Below are 18,111 nucleotides of genomic sequence, written 5' to 3'. Positions count from 1 at the left end.
GTCCCAAGAGTTTCCTGGTGAAATGCCATCACCCGATGTCCCACTAGGTCCTGGTGGGCAGGGAGCCAGATCCCGTAATGATACGGTAGATTCTCGGCCGTCGGAATATCGTATGTTTGCATAGGTGGGGTTGGCATCAGTTAGTTCAACCTCGTCTACGAGAGGGTCATTTTTAGACGTCCGAACGTATCTTCGGAGTAATACAGGTCCAGGAGTAGTTAGCCATGACGGGAGTGATGTCCCATGAGATGAGCGACGCTGGAATCCAAAGAACCGCTCATGAGGTGTAGTATTTGTGGCTGTAGAAAGCAGGGACCGTATAGAGTGCAATGCATCCGGAAGCACTGTTTCCCATTGCTGGTCTGGTAGGCCCCGAGATCTTAAAGCGAGACGTACGGAATTCCAGATGATACCGTTATACCTCTCTACCTGCCCATTTCCGATGGGATGGTATGGTGTTGTTTTGCTTGTAGCAATTCCCCGTTCTGAGAGGTAGTCCTTGAGTTCCCTTGACATAAAGGATGGACCCCGATCTGAGTGAATATAAGCCGGCATGCCACAGAGAGAAAATACCTGCTCAAGGCAGCAGATTACTGTGGACGCCAGCATATTGGAGCAGGGGAAGGCAAACGGAAAACGTGAATATTCGTCGATCATGGTGAGCAAATATGTGTTCCGAGTTGAAGAGGGCACTGGGCCCTTAAAATCGATGCTAAGTCGTTGCATCGGTTGGGTTGCATGTATGAGTATACCAGCTGAGGGGCGGAAGAACTGAGGTTTTAATTCCGCACAAAGCCGGCATTCTGAGCATATTTTCTTTACATCTCCAGTGGAAAAAGGGAGATTCCGTGATCGTACGAAATGTAGCATGCGCGTAACGCCAGGATGACACAAACCATTGTGGACATCCATGAGAGTGGAGGATGACATAGTGGAGCAGAATGCCCGTGTGAGGGTGTCCGGGGCCACATTCTCCTTGCCAGGCCGATAGAGAATGGTATAACCAAAAGAGGCCAGTTCCATCCTCCAAAGTTGTATTTTATTATTCTTAATTTTGGTTCATTTTCGATTATCGAGCATGAAGGCGACTGATCGTTGGTCCGTGATCAATGTAAAGTGCTGGCGAGCTAGAAAATGGTTCCACTTCCGTACTGCCTCTATGATGGCTGTGGCTTCTTTCTCAACCGGAGGATAATGTAGCTCGGCACCTTGTAAGGTCCTGGACATAAATGCTACAGGACGACCTTCCTGATTCAGAGTAGCCGAGATCGCCACCTCCGAGGCATCACATTCAACCACGAAAGGGAGATTCTCATCGATGGAGTGAAGAGCCGCTTTCTCCAACTGTTTTTTGAGAAGGTTAAAGGCTGCAACAGCCGCTGTTCCCAGTGGAAATGATCTAGCATGCAGCAAGGGTTGGATTTTGTCCGAAAAATGAGGAATCCATTTAGCGTAGTATGCAAACAGACCGAGAGCCCGACGTAAAGAAGCCGGATTCTTAGGTGACGGGAGCTCTTGGAGCGGGCGAAGTCTTTCTGGGTCTGGCTTAATGATACCATTGCCTACGCAGTAGCCAAGGATGTTGATGGTCGGTTGCGACTCAACAGATTTGGATTCATTCAGGGTCAAATTACGGCGATGGAGGGCATCCCGAAATTTTTGGAGGTTGGAGTCGTGTTCCTGTTGATCGTGACCTGCAATGGTAATGTTATCAAGATAGGGAAAAGTGTCCCTTAGGTTTTCCTGCTTAACCAGGCCATCCATTGCCCGTTGAAAGGCAGCCACTCCATTAGTAACCCCGAATGGGAGGCGACGAAATTGGTACAGCCGTCCATTAGCCTCAAAGGCTGTGTACTGCTTATCTGAGACCTTCAAGGGTAACTGATGATAGGCACTTTTTAAATCGTAAGTTGAGAACACTTTGTATTCGGCCAGTTTATTAACCATATCATCAATGCGTGGCAATGGGTAGGCGTCCAAGTCGGTATATTGATTGATGGTTTGCGAATAATCGATGCATAGTCGCTGTTTGTGAGGTTTTAGAGGGTTCTTGACAATGACGACTTGAGCCCGCCAGGGCGACGAACATGGTTCAATGATATCCTCTGCTAGAAGTCGAGAGATTTCAGCCGCAATAAAAGATTGGTCTTCCTGATTAAAGCGCCGCGATTTCGTTATTATCGGTTGGCATTGAGGCGGAATACTGGCAAATAATGAGGGTTCATCAAGTGAAGCTGCTGATAATGCACAAAAAGGTAATTTAGATGGTATATTAGAAATAGTAAGTCCGGGTTTGGATCCACCAAACTCAATGGTGAGTTTCTTATGCTGTTTTTGGAAGTCCAGCCCTAAGAGGAGATCACTACATAAGTCTTTGAGCACCGAAAGTCGGGTGGAGGGATACATACGACCATGAAGTGTCATATCAACAACACAAAAGCCGGAGATTCTGGTATTAAGTGATGACTGGGCCATCGCAATTGCCTGGTCCGATGGGAAGACATGTAGTTTCAATTTCGCAACAATCTGTTCCTTAATGAAACTATCAGTACTTCCTGAGTCAATTAAGGCATCTAAGGTATGCCCTTTAATTGAAATTTTTGTGGCTGCCTGAGACAGGTTCTGTGGGCAAGCAGCTGTAATTGGTGTCGTTGCACAGAGAGTGGCTAAAACTCTCGGTGTGCTTCTTCGGGAGAGAGCTCGAGAGGAAGCTTGATAGGTCCTAGCTGGAGCATCTTGATAGGCCCTAATTGGGGCAGTTCGGTAGGTCTTAGCTGGATTGGCCCTCGTAGAGGCCCTTGATAGGCAAACTTTAGCAAAGTGTCCTTTTTTCCCGCAATAACTGCAGATTGCATTGCGAGCAGGGCAGGTTTTCCTCGGGTGAAAAGCATCTCCACAAAAGAAACATTCCTTCCTAGATTGCCAAGAGGCTGCTAAAGTGGGGTCGTCCTCCTCTTCTTCATCAGAATTATCAGAATTAGATTCCCCCATGATAGGGTTCACCTGAGACCGCTTGAATTGTCTGGTTGCAGCTACAGCAGCAGATCGAGATCTGGGCAGCTGATAGAGGTCTGCATTTCTCTTTGCCAAATCCAGTGAACAAGCTAGGTCAAAAGCTTTTTGTAGCTCAAGTGTTTTACTTTCTAGTAGACGCTGGCGTATAAATGGAGAGGCAATCCCGCAGATGAAAGCATCACGAATCATTTCTTGGCGGTACAGCTCAGCTGAGGCTGCCTGAAAGTTACAATCTACGCTGAGCCTGCGAAGTTCTTGCAGGAATTCGTCAATTGATTCCCCTGGCCCTTGTCGGGCTGTGGCCAGTAGATGTCTAGCATAGACCTCATTTGGGGTCTTCGCATACAGTTTCTTAAGTGCCCGAATCACCTCTTCGTAATTATCCCAGTCATCAACATATTCGAACACTTTTGGGGTCACATAATTGACAAGTATCTTCAATTTAGCAGGAGCATCCACTTTACATTCATCCAGAAAATTCTCAAAAGTACGATACCAATGCTTCCATACCCTGCCAGCTGCTGGTGTATTTGGGTCCAAGTCCAGACGAATAGGTCTAAGGATTTTCTCCATGATGGGTGGTTCCCTGGATCCTTAACTTCCGAATTTGTCTGAAGGTCTAGTATTTGTCAGTGTAAATACTAAGTTACTTAAATTGATGTAAGAAAAAGGAGACTTACCATCAAGTAACTTTAAAGTAAGCTTTAAGTAACTTATAAACACACTATATACAAGAGAGGTCTTTACCATGCCTCTGGTAGAAGCCTCTTACAATACTGAACAGACCAGTATTTATACCAGTCCAACAGGAAGTGACATATGACAGGAAGTGAGGTATGTACACAGTTCATAGTTCACAGTTCATAGTTCACAGGAAGTGATGACATAACTTCCCGGAAGTTAGCATTTTTATCACACACTCCACCCAGATGCCCCTCGTGAAGCTCCTTTAGTACTTTATCCTGGAGTTTGGGTGGAATCACCACTCTGGATCCACACATCAAGGTTCCTCGGCACACTGATAGCTGTTCTCTTCTTTGCGAGAATGCTGGCAACAGTGGTTCGCCATGTGCTGGCCATCCCTTCACTGTTAAATCGTAGACCCGTGAGAGAGTAGGGTCATTTCTTGTCTCCCTTTCAATGGCAGAATTTGTCACCGGTAGACATTCCACTATGGTAGAGTGGAATATCTCTACTGGGTCTACTGTAGGTGCCTCTTCTATCGTTGGCAACGGTAGGCGTGATAAACCGTCAGCATTCCCATGCTGTTTTGACCCTTTGTATTCAATGTTGTATTGGTGTGCCCCTAGAAAAAGGGACCACCTCTGTAGTCTTTGTGCCGTCATAATGGGGACACCTTTTTTAGGGTTGAATATGGAGATGAGGGATTGATGGTCAGTCAGAAAGGTAAATTTTTTGTCCGTGTAGGTAATGGTTGAATTTCTTCACTCCCCATACCAGGCTGAGTGCTTCGCTGTCTATTTGGGCATAGTTACGCTCAGCTGAGTTCAATGAGCGTGACGCAAAAGCTATCGGCCGTTCCGAGCCATCAGGGAATCTATGGGACAATACCGCTCCTATGCCGTAAGGGGATGCATCGCACGCCAGTCTGATTGGTAGTGATGGGTTGTAATGAGCCAAAATTTTCTCGGATGTGATTAAGTCTTTACATTTATGGAAGGCACGTTTACAGTCTTCGTTCCATTTCCAAATCACTCCTGTCTGTAGAAGATCATTAAGAGGGTGTAGAATAGTTGATAAGTTCGGTAAAAATTTATGATAGTAATTTATTAATCCCAGGAATGACCTTAATTGTGAAACATTTTCAGGTGCTGGGGCTTTTATAACTGCTTCAATTTTTTCAGGTGACTTATGCAACCCTTCCTTATTAATTATGTGGCCACAATATGATATCTGATTTTGGAAAAATTCGCACTTGGGGCGATTTGCTCGTAGGCCCCGTTCTTTCAGCCTAGTGAGCACCTGCTCCAAATTGGCAAGGTGCTCGTTGTCGTTTTCTCCTGTTATAAGGATGTCGTCTAGGTAGCATTGAGTCCCCGGAATCCCTTGCAGGACTTGCTCCATAGCTCTTTGCCAGATAGCTGGAGCTGATGCTATTCCAAAAACCAGTCGATTGTACTGGTACAGGCCTTTGTGTGTGTTTATTGTGAGATACTTTTTAGAGGTCTCCTCAACCTCCATCTGTAGATATGCTTGTGCCAAGTCAATTTTTGTGAAACGTTTCCCTCCGGATAGTGAGGCGAAAATATCTTCTATCCTCGGAAGAGGATACTGTACCGTGTGAAGGACCGGGTTTACAGTCACCTTAAAGTCCCCACAGATGCGAAATTTTTTCTGTTCCTCAGAGTTATTTTTCAATGTTTTTTTCATGACTGGAACGATGGGTGTTGCCCATTCGCTCCAATCTATTTTGGATAATACGCCTGCCTTTTCCAAATTCTTCAGCTCTGCCTCGACTGCCGGACGTATTGCGTATGGCACCGGTCTTGCCTTAAAAAATTTTGGAATTGCTGTATCTTCCACTTTTATTGAGGCGGTGATGCCTTTCAAGGTTCCTAGTTTCTCTTGAAACACTTCTTTGGCATTGGCCAAGATGTCTTTTAATCGTTCAGGTATGATGTCATCATTGTTTTTTTCCTTACTGGTCACCGTCAGTGCCTGAATGGAGTGCCAGTCTAAACGTATCTTCCTTATCCATTCACCTCCCAACAACGGTGGACCACCATCTTGTAGAATGTATAAATACAACTTTTGTATTTCTTTGCCGTTGTATACCACAGGCACCCTTATTTTTCCTTTGGGGTAGACTTTCTGCCCCGTATATGTTTTTAAGATAATGGATGTGTTTTTTAGAGGTATATGCGAAAATAGCCTCTCGTAATCTCGTCGATTTATTACGGTTAGAGCTGATCCTGTATCTAGCTCCATTTTAACTGGGGACCCTGCTATTGTGAGGGTAACCCAAATGGTTTGGTAATCCTCTTTGGCAAGTACATTATGTAATTTGAGACAGCTTAGTCTCTTGTTTCCGGAGTCGCTATTGCTATTCTGGTCTTCGGAGCGATTGTCCGTCATCATTTGTACCTTCCTGTACTTTTCTTTATTGATTTTTTGTTTTCTGTCAGTGGATTTATTTTGTCCAGATTGGCATACCCGTGCAATGTGTCCAATCTTACCACATTGCCTGCATGCTTTGCCCTTGAACCAGCAGTCCCTCTGGTTATGGGTGGATCTGCCGCAGCGATAACATCTTCCGAACTCCTGTGTCATTTTATGGGTGCCGAAGTCCTGTGTCTCTTGTTGTATCTCTGCAGCTCCTTTTGCTGCTGCTTCGTACGATACAGCCATACTGAAAGCTTTGTCCAATGTTAAATCTTTTTCAGAAAGCAGTCTTTTTTGTGTTCCTTCACTTAAGAGACCGCAAACAAATTTGTCTCGAAGATAATCCGATAGTCCTGCTCCGAATTGGCAGTACTTTGATAGCTTTCTTAATTTGTTTAGGTAATCAGCGTTACTTTCATTCTTGTGTTGATTTCTCTTGAAGAACTTGAATCGTTCCGCTATCAGCAGCGGTGTTGGGTTTAAATGCTCCTGCAGGGTATCAACAATTTCTTTAAAAGTCTTGTCCTTTGTCTTCGCGCCCATTAAGTTCAGAAGTACTGAAGCTTTTTTTTCATCTGTTATTCCATTTGCAGTGCAATAAACCTCTACTCTTTCCACGTATGTGGTCCAATCTTCTATTTCGCCATCAAAAGCCTCAATATTACCAGATTTAGGCATTTCAGAAAAGATATGGCGCTTCCCGCGCTTTGTTTTTTTTCTCTCTGTAGCAACGATATGGCGCTTCCTGTGCTTTCCCGCCGCTGCTACCGATAACAACGCTGTTTTACTGTGGTTTCCATTTATTCACTGCTGGAGACTCGTTCCCGATGGAGGTCTAAACGCTGACCTGCTTGCCGCGCCGGCCATCTCTCGAGTGCACCCTCCCAGTCCGTTATTGCTTGCCTCCGATTTCGCTGCCTGTCTCAGCTGTAGAGCCCACCGCTGGAGCTCCAGCCTGACGCCCAGGAAGGATTAGCACAGTACCTGCCACCAGCTTGGCCAGCTGGTGAAACCACAGTTTCTCTTACTTCCTTGAGTCTTCTGGAAGCTGGAGGAATCGATGTCCTTGAGGTGCTGCCGAATTGCAGGTAAGTCCGTTTCCACTTCATCGCCACTGTAGTGTCCGTGCGTAGATAAAGACACTGAAGACAGGAGTTGGTTCATAGGTATTTATTAAGCAAGTCTGGGGGGGGGGTTTCTAAAGGATATACACAATACACAGGCTTATATAGCCCAAGTGGCAATTACCGGCATTACGCACACCTGGGGCTCTTAAAGGCACATACACCATAATTGCTCTTAAAGGCACATGCACCACAGTTATATTCCGTCCTAAACTCTGATTAAAAACAATGGGCTAAAAATTCACTTTGGGGCACCAAGCTCGCCTGGGCGCCAGAATTACCGCTGCGCGCGGAGCCACTTGCGCCATCGGGATATTCAGTTTCTGCGCCCCAAATGGAAGCCAGCCGCTATACAAGGCTTCCCGCACCCCACTTGGGGCGCTGAAACTGAATATCGGCGCGCAAAGTGCCGCAGCGCCACCCGCTGCGGCACGGCATGCTGCGGTACTGCAGGCCTTCCTCCCACTGTTAAGGGGGAGGTGCCTGCAACAGCGCGATCCACGCTCGCGAGTGCCAGCAAATGAGCCTGGCACCAAGGAGAAGTGCCGGGCTCTCGGGAAACAGCCGGCAATGCCGCGGGGGGGGTGGTGTAGGAGGCCGGGGACGGAGGTGCGGGCAAGCGGCCGCCGAAAAAGCGGCCAGCCGCACCTCCACCTTAACTCGCGCCACTACCGCCACAGGTAGGCCCCTGTGTACCGGTCGCTATTTGCGGCCGGCACGGAAGAGGCGACCGCGACCTAATATGGCGTTCGGGGTGGTAGCGAGGCGTTGCGCACACCTATGATGTCATCGGTGGCGGCGCAGCGCTACAGGCTAATGCCGCCATTAGCGCCCCGCTAAATATCGAGGTGGTTGCGGCCAGTGGCGCTAAAGCCTCTGAGTGGCCTCTTTGGGCGCAAACTGGTGGCGCAAGCAACTGAATTTCTAGGCCAATATACCCACTATATTGGTTTGCACTTCATCCTGTTTACCAGAGATACGTGAGTCTCAACACGTATGAGGAGAGATTGGGTCGATTGGGCTTATATTCGCTGGAGTTTAGAAGAATGAGAGGGGATCTCATTCTTTAGTTCTTTAGTTTACATGATTCAACTATTTCGTTCCAAATTGCAGTGGTGAGATGGAACTCCAGGGTGCACATGAAATTCTAACAGGACTAAACAGACTAGATGCAGGAAGGATGTTCCCGATGGCGGGGGAGTCTAGAACCAGGGGTCACAGTCGAAAGATAAGGGGTAAGCCATTTAGGACAGAGATGAGGAGGAATTTCTTCACCCAGAGAGTGGTGAACTTGTGGAATTCTCTAGCACAAAAGGCAGTTGAGGCCAATGCATTAAATATATTCAAGAAGGAGTTAGATATATTTCTTAAAGCTAAACGGATCAAGGGATATGGGGAGAAAGCAGGGACAGGGTACTGAATTTGGATGATCAGCCATGATCTCATTAAATGGCGGAGCAGGCTCGAGGGGCCGAATGGCCTACTCCTGCTCCTATCTTCTATGTTTCTGTGTTTCTATGAGGCTGAGGGGGAGACGTTATTGAGGAGTATAAAATTATGAGGGGCCTAGATAAAATGGATAGAAAGGATCTATTTCACTTAGCAAAGGGGTCAAACACCAGGGGGCACAGATTTAAAGTAATTGGTGGAAGGTTTAGAGGGGATTTGAGGGGAAATGTCTTCACCCAGTGGGATTTGGCTGGATAGCTCTTTGTTGGCCGGCGCGGACACGATGGGCCAAAATGGCCTCCTTCTGTGCTGTAACTTTCTATGATTCTATGTGCTGCATTGTCTCCAGCACTTAGCAGTTCCTGGGTATGTGACATGTAGGGGTCGCAAAATCCCCTCAGCCCCCGAAGATCGGGAAATATTAATCCACATCGTGGACGAAGACTTGTGTGATTTAAATTGTCTCTGGGTTGGACAATGTTTTAAAACATACCCAGAACCACAAAAGGCTGCGTTAAAAAGCTCGTAAGCTAGGCAGCACTTGTACACTGGAATCAAAGAACTTTGTGAAAATCGCACACTTTAAGATTGTACATTTTATTAAAAGATGTACTCTTGCATTTTGGACTGTTTAAATTGCCCAGGGCATAAAAATGGCTGAACAGACCTCATGGAAACAGAATTTTAAAAGGCAGCAGAAAAAGAAAGACAGGCTGTTAGCATATGAAAAGCTCAGTGCTGCCCTGTAGTAAGTTTGAATGGAGCCCGAGCTGTCAGTCACCCTGTGGTATTGGGCGGGTCCATTAACCTACAAGCTGCTTGTTTACACTGGGGAGTAGCCCGTTTGAATCAGCCAATCATCAGACAGTAAGCACAATGGGTTGTTTACACACATCCATTCACTGAAATTGGCTCTACTACGTGATGTCTCCATGTATGAATGGAGGAAGTTAAAAGCCCTTCTCTTGTGTATTCGGACTTTTCGGCGCGAAATTGCGCACGGACCATTTCGGCGCGAAAACAGCAGGGACTCCCAGGGTATAAAGATTAAGCCCAGGAAGTCCTCTGCCCCTTTTTGTCTCTTTTACTCTTTGGACTGCAGGTGAGCAAGGCTTCTGACCCACTAGCAAGACAATCTAGTGAGAAGTAAAGGGGTGGTAATTTAAGGGAAATGTTGCTAAGATTGTAAGATTAACATTGTAGCCATTTATCCCTCATTTTTGCCGTCTGCCTTCCCCTGTTAAGCAATTTTACCGTGATTACTTTGATCGTGTGGTGCAGTTTCTTTAGTTTTAATAAAATTTGACTTTCTTGCATCCAGACCATTTGTCCGTTTTTAATATATCATTAATTATAAGTTCCTCCAGTCAGAACTGGAGGGGGTGTTTAGCGATTCGAAACCGCTGATTGGAATTGGTCACAGTGCAGTGGCAAAGGCTGCCTGACCAGGTAAATTACCGTAAACCAGGTAAAGGATGCCCCCCTACAGACACGTAAGCAAGGTGTGAACCATTGCTCTTCAAATGGTATCATCTGAAGTTTCAAGGTTTTCAATCATGTCTTTGAAAATGATTTGGCTGACAGCTCAATTCTTGGCTGCTGCTTAGGCTGCAAGAAATACACAAACAGTTGTCTAGTTCTTTAGTTTACATGATTCAACTATTTAGCTCCAAATTGCAGTGGTGAGATAGAACTCCAGGGTGCACATGAATTCCAAATGTTTTATGTTAGCCTCAGAAAACAGTTTAAAATATCTGAAATGTAAGCACTATGTTGTTCTCATTACACTGATCTATCTTGCTTCTGTATAATTATATTTCTTAGTATTGTATCTGATTAGTGGATTTAGCTGCCGTTATATCGTTCGTCTGCATTTTTCTTTGCCTATCAAAGAGATCAGTGCTTTTCAGTGGACTAGATACAGAATGACCCAGTGGTAAAAGGGTAGATGGTTAATCTTGAGGCTTACTACAACCCTTTCACAACAGGCATAGGTTAGGTTTCAGATCATAAGAGGCTGCTTATGAGAGCTATCTTTTGAGGTGTGCACAAGTAAATATTATTGGGAGTGGCCCAAACTGTAATAGTGTGCCCTCCACTCTTCTGAACCTTGACACCTTGCCACCATCCTCCGTTCCACATTTTGTCCCCCCAGTTCAGATTGTTCTACTAAACCGTTCAACTTCGCTACCCTCCTTCAAAAGCATTTCTTTAAACTTTGACAATGCCTTTGGTCACCTCCCCTAAATCTTTCCCCCCAGCCTAGCTTGATGTTGGTTTTTTACCTCTGTGAAATAATTTGGGATGTTTTATCACATTAAAGGTGCTGTATTAATGCAAATTGTTATTTGACTGTAAAAAAAATGATAGAGTGCCCCTAATCTACTGGCATATAATTTTAAACAGATCTAGAAATGTAACAAAGTAAAGTTAATTAGTGTTTTCTATTTGACTATCACTTGTAGGAATTGTTTCTACAGAATCAGTAGCTATTAATTTAAATTGCACCCACTGAGTCAAATCACAATGGTAAAATATTGTGTGCTGGAAAAGCCCCCATATGGTTTTCATGAAAATTCAAAAAATGCATCAAGCTGATAGCTCAATAAAGGATATTTTATTTATGTTCAGCAAAACATTATCAAGAAAAAGTAATGTTTAACACCAACAATCTAGAAATCCCTCATACGCCTGAAAGATCCGATAGTTGAGTTGTAGCCGCCCCAGTCACTGAATCTCTTGTATTCACCGGGTCTCATGAAGTACTGGCGGCCTCTGTAGTTGGGCTGTTCATAGAAGGTCCAGTAACCGTCCATCACATGGCAAGAGTTAATGTCACGGTAGCGGAAACGATCATAGACAGATGGACAGTCATCCATGAATTCCATCATCTGTCCTCCAAAGTCAGGCCTCTCGTAAATTTTCATTCTGTAGTTTCCACCTTGGTACTGTAATATAGAATCATAGAATCATAGAATGGGATAGTACAGAAGAAAGCTATTCAGCCTCTTGAGTCTGCGCCGGCTCTTTCGAAGAGCAATCCAGTTAGTTCCACTCCCCCGCTCTTTCCCCATATCCCTGCAATTTTTTCTCCTTCGCGTATTTATCCAATTCCCTTTTGAAGGCTACTATTGAATCTGTATCCACCACCCCATCAGGCAGTGAATTCCAAATCCTAACCACTTGTTGCATAAAAAAGTTTTCCCTCATGTCAACTCTGGCTCTGTTTTACCAATCACCTTAAATCTGTGCCCTCTCGTTATCGACCCTTCAGCCATTGGAAATAGTTTCTCTTTATTTACTCTATCTAAACCCTTCATGATTTTGAACGCCTCTATCAAATCTCCTCTTAGCCTTCTCTGCTCCAGGAGAACAACCCCAGCTTCTCCAGTCTATCCACATAACTGTAATCCCGCATCCCTGGAACCATTCTAGTAAATCTCTTCTGTACCCTCTCCAAAGCCTTCACGTCCTTCCTAAATTGCGCTGCCCAGAATTGGACACAATACTCCATATGGGGCCAAACTAGTTTTTTATACAGGTTTAGCATAACTTCCTGGCTTTTGCCCTCTATGCCTCTATTTATAAAGCCCAGTATCCCATATGCTTTATTAACTGCTTTGTTAACCTGTCCTGCCACATTCAAAGATTTGTGCACAAATACCCCCAGGTCTCTCTGTTCTTGCATCCCTTTAAAATTGTATGATTTAGTATGCATGGTCTCTCCTCATTCTTTCCACCAAAATGTATCACCTCACACTTTACTGCATTGAATTTCATCTGCCATGTGTCTGCCCATTCCACCAGCCTGACTATGTCATCTTGAAGTCTATTACTTTCTTCTTCACTGTTTACTACACTTCCAAGTTTCGTGTCATCTGCAATTTTTGAAATTGTGTCCTGAACCTCTAAGTCCAAGTCATTAATATATATCAAAAACAGCAGTGGTCCTAGTACTGAACCTTGGGGAACACCACTGTACACCTCCCTCCAGTCCAAAAAACAGCCATTCACCACAACTCTCTGTTTTCTATCCCTTAGCTAGTTTTGTATCCATACTGCTACTGCCCCTTTTATCACATGGGCTTCAATTTTGCGAACAATAAATAAATAAGATCATATTTCTGATGAGACTGTAAGTCAAGGCAGCATTTGACCGAGTGTGGCATCAAGGAACCCTAGTAAAACTGAAGTCAATGGGAATTGGGGGGGGGAAATTTTCCACTGGCTGGAGTCATACCTAACACAAAGGAAGATGGTTGTGGTGGTTGAAGATCAATCATCACAACCCCAGGACATTGCTACGAAGGCCACTGAACTTGCCTTTTATTTGAAGAGTTGCCCATGGGGAAAAGACTCCGGTTTTTACACGTGGAAAAAGCAGCCGTAAGTACTTACTTTTAACAGGTAAGTGGTCTATTAAGTAAAATTAGAAAAATTTTCCACAGGTTCTTTTTTTTTGAAGACTTTACAGTAAGGTAAGTCTATTTTTAGCCCCGATTTTTTATATAATAATTTTTTTCAAAATTTAAAATTATTGTTTAAAATAGTTTTATACAGTTATTTATAGTTTATTTAAGTAGTGCAATGTTTTTGTTCATTTTCTTTCAAGTTTAAGTAGTGTTTTGGGGCCAGGGGTTTTCATGAGTTTGACAGTTCTTACTATCAAACTCATGAATGAACTTTTGCAACCTCCCATTGGGTGCCCAGTGCTCACGTGATCCCAGCTGGCTCATTGCACTAAGTACGCCATTGGGTCACGCACGCACACCGCGGCAGGACCTGAAGCGGGCCAGTGACAGGAAATGCAATGCAGGCCAGGATTGAAAAGTCAGCGCGCCGGGTAAGTGCACATCGGGGGCTTGCACGCGCGGCAAGCCCCCGATCCTAATTTCTGGCCCATTATACTGCAGCTGCCATGCTTCTGCCCAATCACCCAACCTGTCCAAATCATACTGGAGTTTCTCGGCATCCTCCTCACAGCACACGCGCCCACCCAGCTTTGTGTCATCTGCAAACTTGGAGATATTACATCTAGTTCCCTCGTTTAGATCATTTATATATATTGTGAATAGCTGGGGTCCTAGGACTGATCCCTGCGGTACCCCACTAGTCACTGCCTGCCACTCGGAAAAAGACCCGTATATTTCAACTCTTTGCTTCCTGTCTGCCAACCAGTTCTCTATCCAATTCAGTACCTTGCCCCCAATCCCATGTGCCTTAACTTTACACGCTAATCTCTTATGCGGGACCTTATCAAAAGCCTTCTGAAAGTCCAAATACACCACATCCACTGGTTCTCCCTTATCTATTCTACCAGTTACATCCTCAAAAAATTCCAGTAGATTAGTCAAGCACAATTTACCTTTTGTAAATCCATGTTGACTTTACCAACGGCATTACCATCAACGAATCCCCCACCATCAACATCCTGGGGATCACCATTGACCAGAAACTTAACATGACCAGCCACATAAATACTGTGGCCACAAGGGCAGGTCAGAGGCTAGGTATTCTGCGGCAAGTGTCTCACCTCCTGACTCCCCAAAGCCTTTCCACTATCTACAAGGCACAAGTAAGGAGTGTGATGGAATACTCTCCACTTGCCTTGTAAGAATTCGCAATCATTTACAGTTCTGAAGATTAATTTTTTTTGATTAAGGAATCCCTGGGCGTTGTGCTTTTAAATTTCCAGGGATAAAAATGGCTGTCATACCACATGGCCGAAGACAAAGGGGCTTGGAAAGCAGCTTTCTGTGTCTGGAAGTAAGGTTCAATGGAGACAAAACGTTATCACAGGACAATGCTTTGTATACAAAGCAATTGAATGCTATTAGCATTTGTTTGTATGTCGAGTGGATACATCTAAACTGCAGAAGAGACCTTTGTATCTTGAATGGGATCCGTTTAAGAACTGAATGGGTCTAAATCACCTAGCATTCTGGACAATAGAGCAGTTGTATTTCCCTTTTGTTTCAGCCCAGGGAGCTCCGGAAGACACATTAACCCAGTCCAACCACTCCGAGTTAGCCAATCACAGCTTTCTCTTGTGTATTGGACCCTTTGGGCAGGGAATTTTGCACACAGCCCTTGCAGGGCAGAACGGCAGGACCTCACCAGGTATAAAAGATAGCTGCTGAGAAGCTATTGCTTTTTTTGCTTCGCTGGACCACAGGTGAGCAGGGTGTTCTGACTCCTCAACAAGACAACCTAGCAAGGAGTTTGGGGTGGTGATTTAAGGGAATTGCTAAGATTGTTTAAATAACATTGTTGTCATTGTATCCCTCATTTTTGCCATCTGTACCCCCTTGTTATACACTTTTACTGCATCTACTATGTTCGTGTGGTATAGTTTATCATTTGATTGTAGTTTATTTAGGTAATAAAACTTGATTTTTCTCTCATCCAAACCACTTGTCCGTTTTAATATCATTAATTATAAGTTCCTCCACTCAGAACTGAAGGAGGGGTAGCGATTCGAAACCGCTGTTTGTAAATTGGTTTAGAGTGCAGCAGCAAAAGGCTGCTGACCAGGTGAATTACCGTAAACCAGGTAAAAGGTTGGAATTGGTCAGAGCTCAGAGGCAAAGGCTGCTGGCCAGGTAAATTACCACAGCACCAGTTAAAAGAAGCCCCCCCTTACAGCCTGGATGAGTGCAGCTCCAACAACACTCAAGAAGCTTGACACCATCCAGGACAAAGCAGCCCATTTGATTGGCACCCCATCCACCACCTTAAACATTCACTTCCTCCACCACCGGCGTACCATGACTGCAGTGTGTGCCATCTACAAGGTGTGCTGCTGTAACTCGTCAAGAATTCTTCGGCAGCGCCTCCCAAACCCGCGACCTCTTCCACCTAGAAGGACAAGGGCAGCAGGTGCATGGGAACACCACCACCTCCAAGTTCCCCTCCAAGTCACACACCTTCATGACTTAGAAGTATATCGCCAATCCTTCATCGTCGCTGGGTCAAAATCCTGGAACTCCCTAGCACTGTGGGAGTACCTTCACCACACGGACTGTAACGGTTCAAGTAGGCGGCTCACCACCACCTTCTCAAGAGCAATTAGGGATGGCCAATAAATGCTGACCTTGCCAGCGATGCCCAGATCCCATAAAACAAATTTTAAAAAAGTATACTGACTAATATAAAAACAGATCACTTGGAAGGAATCACAAGGCCATAGCAGAATTAGCAGGGTGTAGGGAACTTTGCTTAGAGGAAGTTATTCATCTTCAAAGCAAAGTGCAGATAACTGAGGAACAGATATATTGAAACGATATCAGTGAGTGGGATTTTTGTGATTCCCTTGCAGTGATATTTTTACATGTAATGAGGCAAAGCTTCAACAAACCAGTTCTGTGGTGGCATCAGTTGTCTCCATATTTTCATCCTGGCACTAGCTGTCCTACTCCAACAGGTTAGTGAACTTCAACCCACAAGCATCCAGTAGAGTTGCTACCATATTTAACATTTTTATCTTTTCTCTAGCACTGACATTATGGAGGGACTTTGGCGAAGAGCTAGCCCATTGAATTGAACAATTGCACTGTCATTTTCATCCCGCCATGATGTGGAGACCAATAGCAGGAACAGAGCAAGCTATTGGAGTAATTATGGTGTGTAGCAAGTATATAACATCAGCACCACTGCAACCAACATCTACATTCAATGTGGGCTATTAGTTTTGTGTCTCACGTATAGCACTGGCATTAAAACTTCTCTATATAGTTCCTTGGATGAAGGAGATGTCAAGTGTAATAAAGCGTGCCATATAATAATTAAATAAAGAGTGGAAACAACAAAACAAAGAAAAGTAAATCACAAGAGCATCAAATTTATAGCTGGTATTGACCACAAATTCGTAACTTACGGGTGGGTAGGTGCGACATGACCTGATGTTATCATTGAATCCCATCCAGCGCTGGTAGTCAGGATATTCTCCCTTGTTCAGAACATACTGGTATCCCATGTAATTGGGTCTCTCATACAGCACCCACCAGTCACTATCAACACGGATGGAGTTACAGCGGCTGAAGTAAGAGTGCAGGTCAGCACAGTCAGTACTGCACTCGTAGTTCCGACCCTCGAAGTTCCTGTCCTCGTAAAAGGTGATCTGTGGGAACAGGTCAAATTATAGATCAATAACTTAACAAGTTGAGGTATTTTTTGCATTGTATAAAAATGAAAAATACAATGGGTGAAATGAAAGCGTGAACCTTACCTTTCCCATTTTGAGTTCACAGTTAGAGAGCCGCTCACTGAATGTGCCACTGCTCCCTAAAGCCTGGTATTTATATTCTGGACTGAAAGGTCAATGTAAAGAATGCTTTATTATCCTGATGACTCAGAACTGTGCATCAGCAAAAAAAACAATAGAGATGTCACATACGTTGCAAAAATAACACCAGTGTATGCATTTAAAGAGCAGTCATCGGATCTTTTCATTTTGCTTTTATGTCATTTTAATTATTCTGTCACAAAATAAACTCAAGGAAGGAGAGTTCATGATGATTCTCAGAGCTGGTGGTATGAAAGACACTCAAAATGTCGAATTTCCAACTCTGTTGAATTAGATGAAAACGTCATACCATTTAATTTGAGTTTATTGTTTCTTTGTTTCAAAATTAGACCTTTTTCCTACATGTTTTACAAGAAAATAATTGTAGAGTAGGCATGGTTTTTGTATGAAATTGATCCACTGAACGCCCTGCTACGAATGGGGTTAGCATGGAAATGGAGCGATGATTGTAAACGTGCTTTTCAGAAGAGTAAGGACTTAATCACTTCGAAGGAAGTATTGGCTCACTACAACCCAGCACTGCCAATCAGGCTGGCGTGTGATGCGTCTCCCTACGGCATTGGGGCGGTACTGTCACATAAATTCCTTGATGGTTTGGAGAGGCCGATAGCTTTTGCGTCACGCTCGTTAACTTCTGCCGAGCGTAACTACGCCCAGATTGACAGAGAGGCCCTCAGCCTAGTGTGGGGGGTGAAGAAGTTCGATCAATATCTGCACGGTCAAAAATTTACTCTACTAACCGATCATCAACCTCTTGTCTCCATTTTCAACCCTCAGAAGGGCATACCGATAATGACAGCACAACGGCTGCAGAGATGGTCCCTTTTCCTAGGGGCACACCAATATGACATCGAGTACAGGGGAACTAAACAGCATGGAAATGCTGATGGATTGTCACGTCTAACGTTGCCGACGGTGGAAGAAGAAGACCTTGCAGTGGATCCAATGGAGTTATTCCACTCGACCATAGTCGAATGTCTCCCTGTGACGAATGCAAACATAGAAAAGGAAACACGGAATGACCCGACACTATCACGGGTCTATGATTTAACGGTGAAGGGATGGCCAGCACATGGCGAACCACTGCTGCCAGCA

At 44.6% G+C, this 18,111-nt stretch overlaps 1 pseudogene; it reads right to left on the bottom strand.

Annotated features, from left to right (window-relative positions):
* Positions 1-11,312: 11,312 nt before the first annotated feature.
* Positions 11,313-16,848, bottom strand: LOC147120153 (gamma-crystallin S-1 pseudogene; annotated as a pseudogene).
* Between the last annotated feature and the right edge of the window lie 1,263 nt (positions 16,849-18,111).

Source organism: Somniosus microcephalus, chromosome 4 (genome assembly GCF_052327205.1).
Source record: "Somniosus microcephalus isolate GS21.2 chromosome 4, FLI_Smic_1.0, whole genome shotgun sequence".
Classification (NCBI taxonomy): domain Eukaryota; kingdom Metazoa; phylum Chordata; class Chondrichthyes; order Squaliformes; family Somniosidae; genus Somniosus; species Somniosus microcephalus.
The sequence above is the reverse complement of the archived record's forward strand: the minus strand, read 5'-3'. Positions and strand labels throughout refer to the sequence as shown.